Source organism: Nomascus leucogenys, chromosome 5, assembly GCF_006542625.1.
Source record: "Nomascus leucogenys isolate Asia chromosome 5, Asia_NLE_v1, whole genome shotgun sequence".
Classification (NCBI taxonomy): Eukaryota; Metazoa; Chordata; class Mammalia; order Primates; family Hylobatidae; genus Nomascus; species Nomascus leucogenys.
Genome location: NC_044385.1, coordinates 76,605,928 through 76,619,254, shown reverse-complemented (window position 1 = coordinate 76,619,254; position 13,327 = coordinate 76,605,928). Strand labels below are relative to the sequence as shown.

Below are 13,327 nucleotides of genomic sequence, written 5' to 3'. Positions count from 1 at the left end.
ATTAAAGAAAAGGAACTTGTTCCATCACATACCAAAGCTACTATAAGGCAGTAGTAAGTAAAGCGGTGTACAGAAAGATTGACAGGCAAACAGAAAAGAATGGAGAGCCACTGTGCCAAACACAGTGATACTAGGTGTGCATTAGAGCACTTCACACAATGCCTTGCACCTAGTAAGCACTCAGTAGACATTTATTAAACAAAGAGTTCGTGTTTTTAATATTACCATTTGATTTCACTTCAGCATTTACAGGTTGCTTAGAATTTACTACATGAAACAAGACAGCAACTAAAGCAAGAATGTGTCTTGCCCTGTCACCCCCAGGCTCAAGTACAGTGGCTCAATCATAACTCATTGCAGCCTTCAACTCCTGGGGTTCAGTGATGCTCCCGCCTCATACTCCCAAGTAGTTGGGTCTACAGGCATGAGCCACCATGCTTCTCTAATTTTTAAAATTTTCTGTAGAAACAGGATCTTGCTATATTACCCAACTGGGTCTTGGACTCCTGGCCTCAAGTGATCCTCCTGCCGTGGCCTCCCAAAGTGCTGGGATTATAGGCGTGAGCCACCTAACCACAAGGATGTGTTAACTTGAAAGTCATTATTCTGGGATGAGAACATAGTCTCTTCCAGGGTTTCTCAAGCTTCACAGTGCATCAGGGTTACTAGAAAGACTCATTAAAATACAGATTATGAAACCCCACCCCTAAGGTTTCTAATTCGGTTTCTTCTGAAATGGGGTTACAAGAGTTGAATTTCTAATAAGTTTCCAGGTGATGCTGATGCCATTGGTCTGGAGACTGTATTTTGAGAATCGCTGGTGTAATCCTTCAGGGGTGCTTAGAGAAAGTAAAACACTATTTTTTTAATCTGAATCATATATAAATATATATACACACACGTATATATGTACATATAATATAATAAGATATATATATACCAATACATATAATATGTAATAATGCAGTTATTAAAATCATACTCCTTATATTACAAATTTATAAAATAAAAAGTAAAAATAGCTACCAATTATTGAGTGTTTATTATGTGCAGGGCACTGTGGTAATTGCTTAAGATACATCACTTATTTTAATCTTAACAACTCTATGAAATAAACATTATCATCCCTATTTTCCAGATGAGTAAATTGAGCCCCAGAGAAATTGTAAGTGGCCTAGCCAGCTAGAGAGCCATGACACTAGAATCTATCAGACTCCAGATCTCAAGCTCTCCGCTTTTGCACTACATTGCCTTTATCTCTGAAATAACAAGTGGCTGTTCCTGATCCGCCTGTCCACAAACCTGACAACTGTTTACAACCTAAAGCACCAATAATTGGAGCCATCAAGTCCACTCTGAAAGTCAGATTATGGGGAAAGGCAATAAAAACCTTGCTTCTTTTTACCTGAAATTAATCATTCATTCTGCTGAGAGGGAAGAAGACTCAAAGAAACAAATTGAAGATGTTAATAAAATATCCAGGTAGTATTGGTCTTCTTGATCTCCCCAAACCACAGAACAAAGATTCCTATGCAATACATTCATTTCCTCCCTCAGTCCCAGTGCAATCATTTGCAAACACAGTGAAGAAAAGAACTAAACTGCACTTTTCGGGAAAATGTTCTAGCATTCTTTTGTTTGCCTTTCTCTGTGTAGCGAGCTATTACGGAAACTCTGAAAGTCTCTAAGTGTAAGGGGATGGAAGCAAAGACACTACTTATTCTTTAGTGATCCTGAAAGTTTGCTGATAAAAGAGAATGAAGTAGCAAGAGGATATGTAGCCAGATTGGCCCAGTCAGAAAGTAAAATTTCAAGAAAACAGAGATTGGGAAAATTGAGACAAGCTGTTCTTTAAGAAGGAAGGAGCAAAGTGTCATCTTTATTTTTAAAGTTGATGGCATATTCATTTTTCAGACTTTTATAGTTTTAAGTTTTAAAGAAGGAAAAAGTGAAAACATTAAAATACTGAATGGACAGAGCAGAACTTCCCATTAAAATAAATACACTTTGTTTTATTGTTGGGAAAACTCTAACGAGTGCCAGACTATTAACTAAATTCTGTCATTTTTTGAAAGAAGAAATTTCCAGCATATTTCCAGAAGGTAGGTTAAATTGGTATCTACTTAATATATCTTGGAATTATAAAATTAAAAGAAAATATGCTAAAATACTTTGAAAAACTACACATCTTAAACCTCCTGCATACCGTGTTCATGCCAAATAAACCTCACCAGATGCTTCCTTTGCATGTGAAATATGAGGCTATTAGCAACATTAACCTGAAGAAGACTACTGCCTCAGTCTACATGGGGATGATTTTGCTACATGGCTAAGAATGCCAGCTCAGTTGGTGTTGATCTTACAGGTGTATTGGGGACTGAGAAATCTGATATCTAATTAGCACTAGTATTTATGCATTGCTCAAGATCACACCTTAAATTCATCCTTAAGGCCTCTTTCTCACACTCTACTTTTAATTGACAATTCCTGTCAGCTCTGCCTTCAAAATTTATCTCAAATCCAGCTCTTTTTCTCCCCTTCACCACTTGCACCTTAGCTGGAGCCACCATCATCTTTCTCTTAGACTGCTGAACTAGTTTTTGCCCTGCTGCTGCTCCTGCAAAATATTCTGCACAGAGTGGTCAAAGTGATCCTTTCAGAACCTAAGTCAGATAGTGTCACTCCACTGCTCAAATTCTCCAACAGCTGCCCATCTCACTCAGAATGAAATCCAAAGTCATGACCACAGTCCACAAGGCTCTAGTAGATCTGACCCCTGGTTACCTCTCACACCTCAATTCTTACCTGTCTTTAAGTCCTTCGTAGACATGACCACCAAAATGCCGCTGAGCAATCACAGTAACACTCCTTGCCCCATTCATTTCCCTTCTCTCACAATCACTTCTCCTCTCCCCTCAAAGTCCTCTCATTCCTGCTCCCAGATGATGCTCTTGCTCCTTGTTATGCTAAGAAAGCACTAGCAATTAGAAGAGTCCACATGCTCCTATCTCTATATTTACCCACCTACCAGCAATTAGAAGAGTCCACATGGTCCCATCTCTATACTTACCCATCTACCAGCGTCCATGCCCATTGATTTGCCCTCCCCATGGATGCACTGGCCGTGCTTGCATTTAAGACCAATCTCTCTTCTCATGCATCAGATCCCTCCTCTCTAACCTGCATCAATTCTCTCCTCTCACTCCTGTATCAATTTTTCCCTCTCCCCTGGATTATTCTCATCAGCATACAAACATCATATGATTTCTCCCTTCTTAAAAGTAAAAGAGCTCTCTCAAGTTTGCTTCTGATTTGTACCACCTTATTGCAGCAAAACTTCTCTTAAAAAAAAAAAATCTTTACTTTCTCTCCTCCTTTTCACTCTTGATCCCACTATACTTACTCAATGCAAATCTAAACCCAGTGGTCAGTTCTCAGACTGCGCCTCGTGTGACCCACCAGCATCTTTTGGCATAGTCCATCACTCCCTCCTCCACACATTTTCTCTGCCTGGCCTCCAGGATGCCACAAAATTCAGGTGTTGCTCCTAGTCAGGACTTACTCTCTTCTGCTCCCCTCACCCTATTCCCACCCCAGAACTCAGCTTCTCTGGCCTCATCTCCTGTCAGGATCCCCTCATTCTCTATCACTAGTAACACAAGTTGGCCTCTTTGCTGTTCCTCAAAAAAGTCAGTTTAAAAGGCCTCATCCTTGCTCTCATCTCTGCCTGGAATGCTCTTTCCTCAGCTCCTTTAAGTTTTTGTTCAAATGTCACATAATCAATAACATCCTCCCTGACTACCATATTTAATATTGCAATATCTACCAACCCTTAAACTTCCTACTCCCATTTATTTCCTTCATGGCATTTACCACTTTCTAACATACTACAACATTTATTTATTCAATTTAAGTCTTCCCTTTGGCCAGAATATGGTCACCTTGTCATTCAAAAGTTATTTGATGCAGATTTTTTATTCTAGACACCTGGCCTGTTAACCATGTAGCAAATCATTGTCAAATTAATGAAGCTTTGGCTTCTAGCATGAGTTAAAATAAACATCACTATTGGAGACATTATATCAAAAAGCTGAGACATACTTAGGACCCCAAGTTAATGAACAAAATATTCAACAATAAACTATATTAAGTTCCCAGAAGATTGCTCAGAGCTGCCTTGGCCAACATAGAGAACCGTTTCCATAGCCATGGTGGGAAATACTAATCTTGAAAAGAGATGCCTCTCAAATCTTTAAGTGAGCCAGTACCCTAGGTAACTAAATGAGTAGAGAAAGTTAGGTTCTATTTTACACATAAGATTATCCAGTTGCCAGCCCTCAAATACTGTCACACCATGAGCAGTTTGCTCTTAAATTCTTCAGGTCTTCGAGTAGACATAATCATTTTACAGAAGCCCAACTCAGAAACAATTATACTGCAACATAAGCAGTAGAACCATTTCATGCCAAGCTAATGACTCTGGGACATGCAAGGCATGACTCTGTACAAATCCACTTTAGAGCAGAGGTCAAAACCATTAAACTAATGGTGAACTTGAGTCCCTGGGCTCTGAGTGCCCCATGACTCCAGGAGATTGAGATTTGTAAGAAAAATACTAAACATAGAGCTATGTATAAACACTCTAAAGGATTCTTTATACAAATGCCTTTTTGTCTAAAATCAAAACTCTAGAAAATAGAACATAAGTTTCTACATTTAAATTGTTAAAAATCATTAAAAAGACATTCAAGAGTTAAAGAAAAAAAAATTCTCAGCATGAAGTATGAAGATATCGCTGCTTGACTTTAATAAGAGTTCTATTAAATCTGTTCTTTTCTGTTTAAAACGTTCATTATAAAGCTGTAGTCCCTTTACATTTTCTTAAAAATTCAAGCTTTGCAACTTCTGAGAGCTTTGGTGTTAGCGTGATGAGCTACCTTCCCCCTCCCCAAGAAATGTCCTTATTGAGACTGAATTTCCTTGGGTATGGTCGGGGGAGGGGGTGGTGAGTGACCTGGCCATATGATGTCAACATACTACCACAGAAGACAGAGATGAAAAACCATGTTCATGGACTTTTAAATTTAAATTTAAATATGTAAAATCTTTATAACAAAAAACACTCCTACACAGAAACTAGCTAGCTGTTCACCAAGCATTTTCTGTTCTTGTCCCAGTTTCCCAGCCTCCCTTGAAGTTAGCCATAACTGAAGGCCAGCCAATGAAATATGAACAGAAGTGATGTATACCATCCCCAGGACTTAGCCTATAAAAAATTTCTGGAGCAATGTCAGCTTGATGTAGATGGGTGTGGCAACCTTAGAAGCCCTAGGTCAAAGATGGCAGAGCCACAGATGGAAGAAGCCCAATAAGGAGCCATAAATGACTACTTAGAATTGCCATTGAAAGAGAACCAATATTGGACATTACATAGATGTTAACATAATTTTATTGGCTAGGCATGGTGGCTCATGCTTATAATTCCAGCACTTTGGGAGGCTGAGGTGGGCAGATAGCTTGAGCCCAGGAGTTTGAGACCAACATGGGCAATATGGCAAAACCTTGTATCTATAAAAAATACAAAAATTAGCTGGGCATAGTGGCATGTGCCTATAGTCCCAGCTACTCAGGAGGCTGAGGTGAGAGGATTGCTTGAGCCTGGAAGACAGAGGTTGCAGTGAGCCAAGATGGTGCCACTGCACTCCAGTCTGGGTGACAGAGCAAGGCCCTGTCTCCAAAAAAATAAAAATAAAAACTTTTATTAAGTTTTTTTTTTCTTGCTGTGTTACTATAGCTCTCATTACCTTAACAACATTGTATCTTAGTTCAGAATGGTAAAGCTCAGTGAAGAATTAAATTACTAATGCCTAATCTATTTAAGGTAAGCAACTGTACACCAAGCTCTAACATACATTGTCTCTTAGCATTCAAATTCAACAGGTTTGCAGCAGTTGTAAAGAGACTAATACCAGGGTCTTCTTTTTAATAGCTAAAGCTTTCAATTAGCGAAACACTTGAAACTTCCACAAATAATGTAAAAACAAAGATTTTGGGTTGCTCTTGCTACTGCTGAATAAAAAGAGTCATGGCCTTCTTCACTCTGATCAAGCTTCTCCTAATCCAAACCCTGGAGAAGCCTGAGCATTGGAAAGAGTGGGGGAAGAAAAATAAAAGATCTAGGAGAAGGAAAGGGTCCTTGAGCCACTGATCATCTGCACAGGGTAAGGGAAGAAATTTTGGATTCAATATAAAATTGAAGTTCTGATTTTACATGAATAAGACTTTTAGTGCCCGAAAATATCTTAATAATTAAAACAAGGAAAGGTGGAATAAAAAACAGATAAACAAATAGAAACAGAAACATAGATATAAATCTTATCATATCTGCCAGTCACCATGGCTTTCATCTGTAATCCCAGCACTTCAGAAGGCCAAGGTGGGAGGATCACTCTTGGCTAGGAGTTTGAGACCAACCTAGTCAACATAGCAAGGCCCCATCTCTACAGAATTTTTTTTAAAGACCTAGCTGGGCATGGTGGTTCATGCCTGTAATTCTAGCTATTAGAGAGGCTGAGATGGGAAGATTGCTTGAGCCCAGGAGTTCGAGGCTGCAGTGAGCTATTATCATGCCACTGCACTCCAGCCTGGTCAATGGAGAAAGACCCTGTCTCTAAAAATATAAAATAATTTTAAAGAAACCTAATTGTATCAGTAATAACATTAAAAGTAAATGGTCTAAACAGCCTAATTAAAAAGCAGAGATCGTCAGGCTGGATTAAAGAACACAACCTAATGACATGCCATTTATAGAAATCACACTTTAACAAATTAACAATATTGGGAACAAGAAAAATAACATCGCTACAAATTTCACAGTTATTAAAATGATAATAAGGGAATACTATGAGCAATTTTGTGTCAATAATTTCAACAACATAAGGAAAAAATGGACAAATTTCTTGAAATATAGAAATTATCAAAGCTCACTCAAGAAAAAAATAGGTAACCTCATTAATCCTATATCTATATCAAAAGGTGAATTTATAGATAAAAACCTTCCCAAAGAAAACTTCTGGCCCAGATGCTTTTATTGGCTAAGTCTACCAACATTTAAGACAATATAAAATCAATTCTACACTAACTCTCTCCAAAAAGACATCCAGATTTGAAAGTGAGAAGTAAATCTATTGTTATTCACTGATGACATGATCATCTATATAGAAAATCCAACAGATCTACAAAAAAAGCTACTAGAACTAATAAATAAACTTAAGATTGTAGGATAAAAATTAATTTGCAAAAAGTCCATTTTTTATTTCATACACAAGCAACGAACATTTGGAAATTCAAATGTTAAAATATTTGTAATTGCATAAAAATATTCTTAGGGATAAATTAAACAAAAGATTGCAAGATCTATAAACAGAAAAATATAAAATATTACTGAGAAAAATTAAAGAATATTTACACAATTAGAGATATATACCAAACTAGTTTGGAAGACCCAAATTGTTCTCCCCAAATTGATATATAATGGCAATATCAAAATTAGCAGACGGAAGGGAACAATAAAGATTAGAGCAGAAATAAATCAAATAGAGAATAGAAAAATCATAGAGAAAATCAACAAGAGTTGATTTTTTGAAAAGATAAAATTGACAAACCCTTAGCCAGACTAACTATAAAAAAGAAAGAAGAATTAAATAAATAAAATAAGAAATTAAAGTGAAGACATTACAACAGATGCCTAAGAAATTAAAAGGATCATAAGGGACTATTACAAACAATTATATATGAACAAATTGGACAACCTAGAGGTAATGGACAAATTCTTAGGAAAATACAAACCACAAAGATTGAATCAGGGAGAAATAGAAAGCCTGAACAAACCCGTAACAGATAAAGAGATTGAAGTAGTAACTTAAAACCTCCCAACAAAGAAAAGCCCAGGACCAGATGGCCTCACAGCTGAGTTCTACCAAACATTCAAAGAAGAATTAATACCATTCCTTCTTAAACTTTTCCAAAAAATGTAACTAGAGGGAATACTTCCAAACACATTTTAAGAGTCCAGCATCACCTTAATACCAAAGCCAAACAAATATACCACAAGAAAAGAAAACTAAGGCTGATATCTCTGATGGATACAAAAATTTTAATAAAATATTAGCAAACTGTTTTCAACAACACATTAAAAAGATTATACACCATGAACAATTGGAATTTATTCCTGGGATGCAAGGCTGGTTTAATATACGCAAATCAATGAATGTGCTACATCATATTAACAGAATGAAAGATAAAAACCACATGACCATTTGAACAGATGCAGAAAAAGCATTTGACCAAATCAACATCATTCATGATAAAAACTCAACAAAATAGGTATAGAAGGAACTTACCTCAACACAATAAAGCCCACATGTGAAAAGCCCACTGCTATCATAATCAATGGAGAAAAACTGAAAGGTATTCCTTTGTGATTCAGCACAAGGCAAGGATGCTCACTCTTGACACTTTTATTTGATACAGCCAGAGCAACTAGACAAAAAAAAAAAAAAAAAAAGTAATGGGCAACCAAATCAGAAAGAAATAAGTACAATTGCCTATGTTTGCAGATTACATGATCTTACATAAAGTAAATCCTAAAGACTCCACAGAAAGAACTGATAAACAAATTCAGTAAAGTTGCAGGATTCAAAAACAACACAAAAAATAGATGATATTTCTATACACTAAGGATGAACTATTCAAAAAGGAAATTAAGAAAACAATCCCATTTACAATAGCAAAAAAAAAAAATACTTAGGAATAAACTTAACCAAAGAGGTTAAGATTTGTACACTGAAAACTGTAAAACTTTCATGCATAAAATTAAAGACACAGACCAATGGAAAGACAACGCTTGTTCACGGGTTGGAAGAATTTATGTCGTAAAAATGTCCAAAGTGATCCACAAATTCAATGCATGGCATTCTTTACAGAAAAAGAAAAAACAATACTAAAATCACAAAAGACCCTATTACACATACTATTTGTTTTTATTATTATACTTTAAGTTCTGCGGTACATGTGTAGAATGTGCAGTTTTGTTACATAGGTATATATGTGCTATGGTGGTTTGCTGCACCCATCAACCCGTCACCTACATTACGTATTTCTCCTAATGTTCTCCCTCCCTTAGCCCCCGACCCCCAAACAGGCCCCAGTGTGTGATGTTCCCCTCCCTGTGTTCATGTGTTCTCATTGTTCAACTCCCACTTATGAGTGAGAACATACAGTGTTTTTCTGTTCTTGTGATAGTTTTCTGAGAATGATGGTTTCCAGCTTCATCCATGTCCCTGCAAAGGACATGAACTCATCCTTTTTTATGGCTGCACAGTATTCTATGGTGTATATGTGCCACATTTTCTTTACCCAAGGACCCTATATAACCAAAGTAATCTTGATCAAGAAGAACAAAGCTGCAAACATCAATACTTTCTGATTTCAAAATATATTACAAAACCATAGTAACCAAAATAGTATGATACTGGTATAAAAACAGTTACATAGACCATTGGAACAGAATTTTAAAATCCAGTGTCCAAACTCAATAAAAATAGAAGGAAAATAGGAAACTGGAAATAAATCTGACTTATTACTATAAAAGCAAAAATTCTAAATAAGTATTAGCAAAGAGAATCTCTCAATATATCAAAAGACTAAGTTGAGTCTCTTTCAGGAATAATAGGTTGGTTAACATCAGGAAATTAATATATCCATTGAATTAAGTGCAGCAAAAAAGTAAAAGATAAAACACATGTCCTATCAATAAATAATTAAAAGGCATTTGACGAAATTCACTAGCCAGTCCTAACTAAAACAGGGCTAGAAAGAAACCACTTGAATTCAACAAAGAAATTTTCTAAAAGCTAGCAGCAAATTTTAAAATCATAGCTTGATAAAGATTATCTGTTTCACATTATTTTAACACTATTATAGGTATTATAGTATACATAACATGAAAACAAATAACTGGCATAAGTATTGGAAAAGATGAGAAAAAACTCTTTTTGGTGGTTACATAATTGTATACCTGCATGCATAGAAAAAAATGAAAAATTGTAGTAAAAAATTGTAAAATTATTTTTAAAATTTGTTCTAATTTCTGAATTCAAAATAAATATTTTTAAAAATTAGCAGTTTTTCAGCCAGGTGTGGCGGCTCATACCTGTAATCCTAGCACTTTGGGAGGCTGAGGTGGGCGAATCACCTGAGGTCAGGAGTTCAAGACCCACCTGGTCAACATGGTGAAACCCTGTCTCTACTAAACTTACAAAAATTGGCCAGGTATGGTGGTGGGTGCCTGTAATCCCAGCTACTTGGGAGGTTGAGGCAGGAGAATCACTTGAACCCAGGAGGCAGAGGTTGCAGTGAGCCAAGATCACGCCATTGCACTCCAGCCTGGGCAACAAGAGCGAAACTCCATCTTAAAAATAAAATAAAACAAAATAAAAGTTTATTTATAGTATGCAAAAAATCTCTTACAAATACATAAGAAAAATGTAACCCAATAAAATAATGGGCAAAGACAATTCACAGATGGGTAAATCAGTGGCAAACAAATGAAAAGATATACAAATTCACAAGCAGTAACCACGGATATGCAAATTACAGTAACAACATGATTATCACTACAGCCATCAGACTGATAACAATTTGAAATGCCATAACAGCTATTGCTGGCTGGACATAATGAAATGGGTACCCTCTGAGATTGTTTGTGGGAAGGGGATGTGTTTGGACCTTCGGGCAAAGCAGTCTGGCATCATTTCTTAGAGGTAAAACACATATCCACACTTAGGCCACTTAGCAATAACATTCCTGTGTGTTCCATAAAAATCAATTTCTTTGTAAAGACATATGTAAAAAGATATTAACTGTAGCATTGTTAGTAGTGGTAGGAAAAAAAAAGAAAAAGCCAGAAACACAAGCAATGCCTATCAATAGGAGCATGCCTTCAAAAAATTTCAGTCACTGAAAATGATAAATTGTAATTCCACCAAACAACTTGGAGGGTTTTCAAATGAGGTACTGTTGAGTGAGAAAAGCAGGATGCAGAAAAATATGTAATATATGATCCCACTTTTTAAAAAACATATATAAACAAACTGTATATATACATATACATATACATGTGTATATAATATAGTGTATGTGTATGCATGTATATCATACATTATATAAGGATTATATAAGGACATACAAAAATATGGAAAGATGCATTCAATGTTGTTTTAAAGGCTGTTTAAGGGACAGAAAGGATGATGTAAAAGGAAAGAAGAAGAAGATAAAGCAAACAAAAAAATTGCAGTAAAAAGAGAACTTCATGATTTTAAAGGCATGCATTGATGACATTATGTACATGTGAGTACATATAATTAAAATACACTTTTTTTTTTTTTTTGAGATGGAGTCTTGCTCTGTCATCCAGGCTGGAGTACAGTGGTGCAATCTCGACTCACTGCAAGCTCTGCCTCCTGAGTTCACGCCATTCTCCTGCCTCAGTCTCCCGAGTAGCTGGGACTACAGGCGCCCGCCACTGCACTCGGCTAATTTTTTGTATTTTTAGTAAAGACAGGGTTTCACCGTGTTAGCCAGAATGGTCTTGATCTCCTGACCTCGTGATCGGCCCACCTCGGCCTCCCAAAGTGCTGGGATGACAGGCATGAGTCACCATGCCTGGCCAAAATATACTTTTTAATATGTTCAAATATATAGGATTTAAAATATTTTAGAGAAAAATATGAATACATCAAGAGACAAAATTCTGCTTCTCTAGTGATCAAAGAATTCCAAGGTGAAAGAATGAGTTACCATTTTTCCTTAGAAGATTAGAAAAGATTTTAAAAGTTGATAATACCCATTGATTGTGTGGATGTAGAGAATTAAACACTCTGGATGCTTTGTGCTTTGTGAATGTAAATTGGTAGAACCTTTCTGGAGCATACTCTGGCAATATTTATGAAAAGCCCTTAAATAATCAGTGTACAATCCTACAGAATGTATACAGAGAATAAGGATAATCAGTAATATCAAGAAATTGTAAACAAGTTACCTAAATGATAACATATGTAAAGTGCATAGTGCAAACTTGAAATATTATTAACATTCAATAAATGTTCTAAAACTGAGGGATTTGGTTAATCAGTTGGTAGTTGATATGGTTTGGCTGTGTCCCCACCCAAATCTCATCTTGAATTGTAGCTCCCATAATTCCCATGTGTCATGGGAGGGACCCAATGGGAGGTAATTGAATCATGAGAGCAGGTCTTTCCTGTGCTGTTCTGCTGATAGTGAATAAGTCACAGGAGATCTGATGGTTTTATGAAGAGGAGCTCCCCTGCACAAGATTTCTCTTGCCTGCTGCCATCCACATAAGCTCTCTCTTGCCTGCTTGCTCCTCCTTGCCTTCCACCATGATTGTGAGGCCTCCCCAGTCACGTGGAACTGTGAGTCAATTAAACCTCTTTTCTTTATAAATTACCCAGTCTCAAGTATGTCTTTATTAGGAGCATGAGAACAGACTAATACAGTAGTCAAGCTCAGGAGGAGAAAAAAATAATGAAATATTTAATAAACAGTACTAGCATCCTGGAATGGAAAACAATGCAAGTTTTAAAAATGATAATGCAGATCTATGTTCTGATTTAGAAGAACATGAACAAAACCCAAAATATTATTAAAGGGAAAAAGGGAATTGTAAAGCAGTATCTTTGAAAATGCATTTGCAATTATATTTTGTAGAAAAAAAACTGAAAAGAAGTGCCTGAAAATGTTAACAGTGGTTATCGCTGAATAGTGGAATTTTTGAGGTTCATTTCTTTTTTCCATCTATGTTTTCTCATTTTTTTCACAATGAGAGTGCATTGTTGCATAATTTTTAAATTTTCCAAAGCATCACAGTGTGGATGAATGTTTAGAAAAGGGAGTCAGAATCCTAGCTCCTTGATGTAATAGCAATGTGACATTAGGCATTTTGCTTTTAAAAATCTGTTTACACATCTGTTGATTAATGATACAGAACCAAAATAAGCCATCTCCTGGTCATTCCAAAGCAACAGGCATTTGCCGTACTTGAATCCACAGGCAGTGGGGAGGAGGGTGCATGCTGACATTAGCTCACACTAGCAAAACTTCACGTTGCTCAAACAGATATTCAAAAGACAGGCTTAGATGCAGGAACTTCTGTAGTTATTTTCAAATGTCTCATGACTTGAAAGAACAGGTGTTGGAGGAAACTGTGTCTACATACTTGCTAGGAAAGCATTCTCAGGTTTCTTTT

The 13,327-nt window shown here is 36.3% G+C and overlaps 1 protein-coding gene across 1 annotated transcript in view; it reads right to left on the bottom strand.

Moving 5' to 3' along the window:
• The window catches only part of LOC100598481 (leukemia-associated protein 1), a 434,950-nt gene that overhangs the window by 84,588 nt on the left and 337,035 nt on the right, over window positions 1-13,327 (bottom strand). Inside the window, exon 4 of the transcript XR_004030176.1 lies at window positions 8,403-8,541. The gene's annotated coding sequence lies outside the window, so the exon portion shown is untranslated. The remainder of the gene's footprint in view (window positions 1-8,402; window positions 8,542-13,327) is intronic.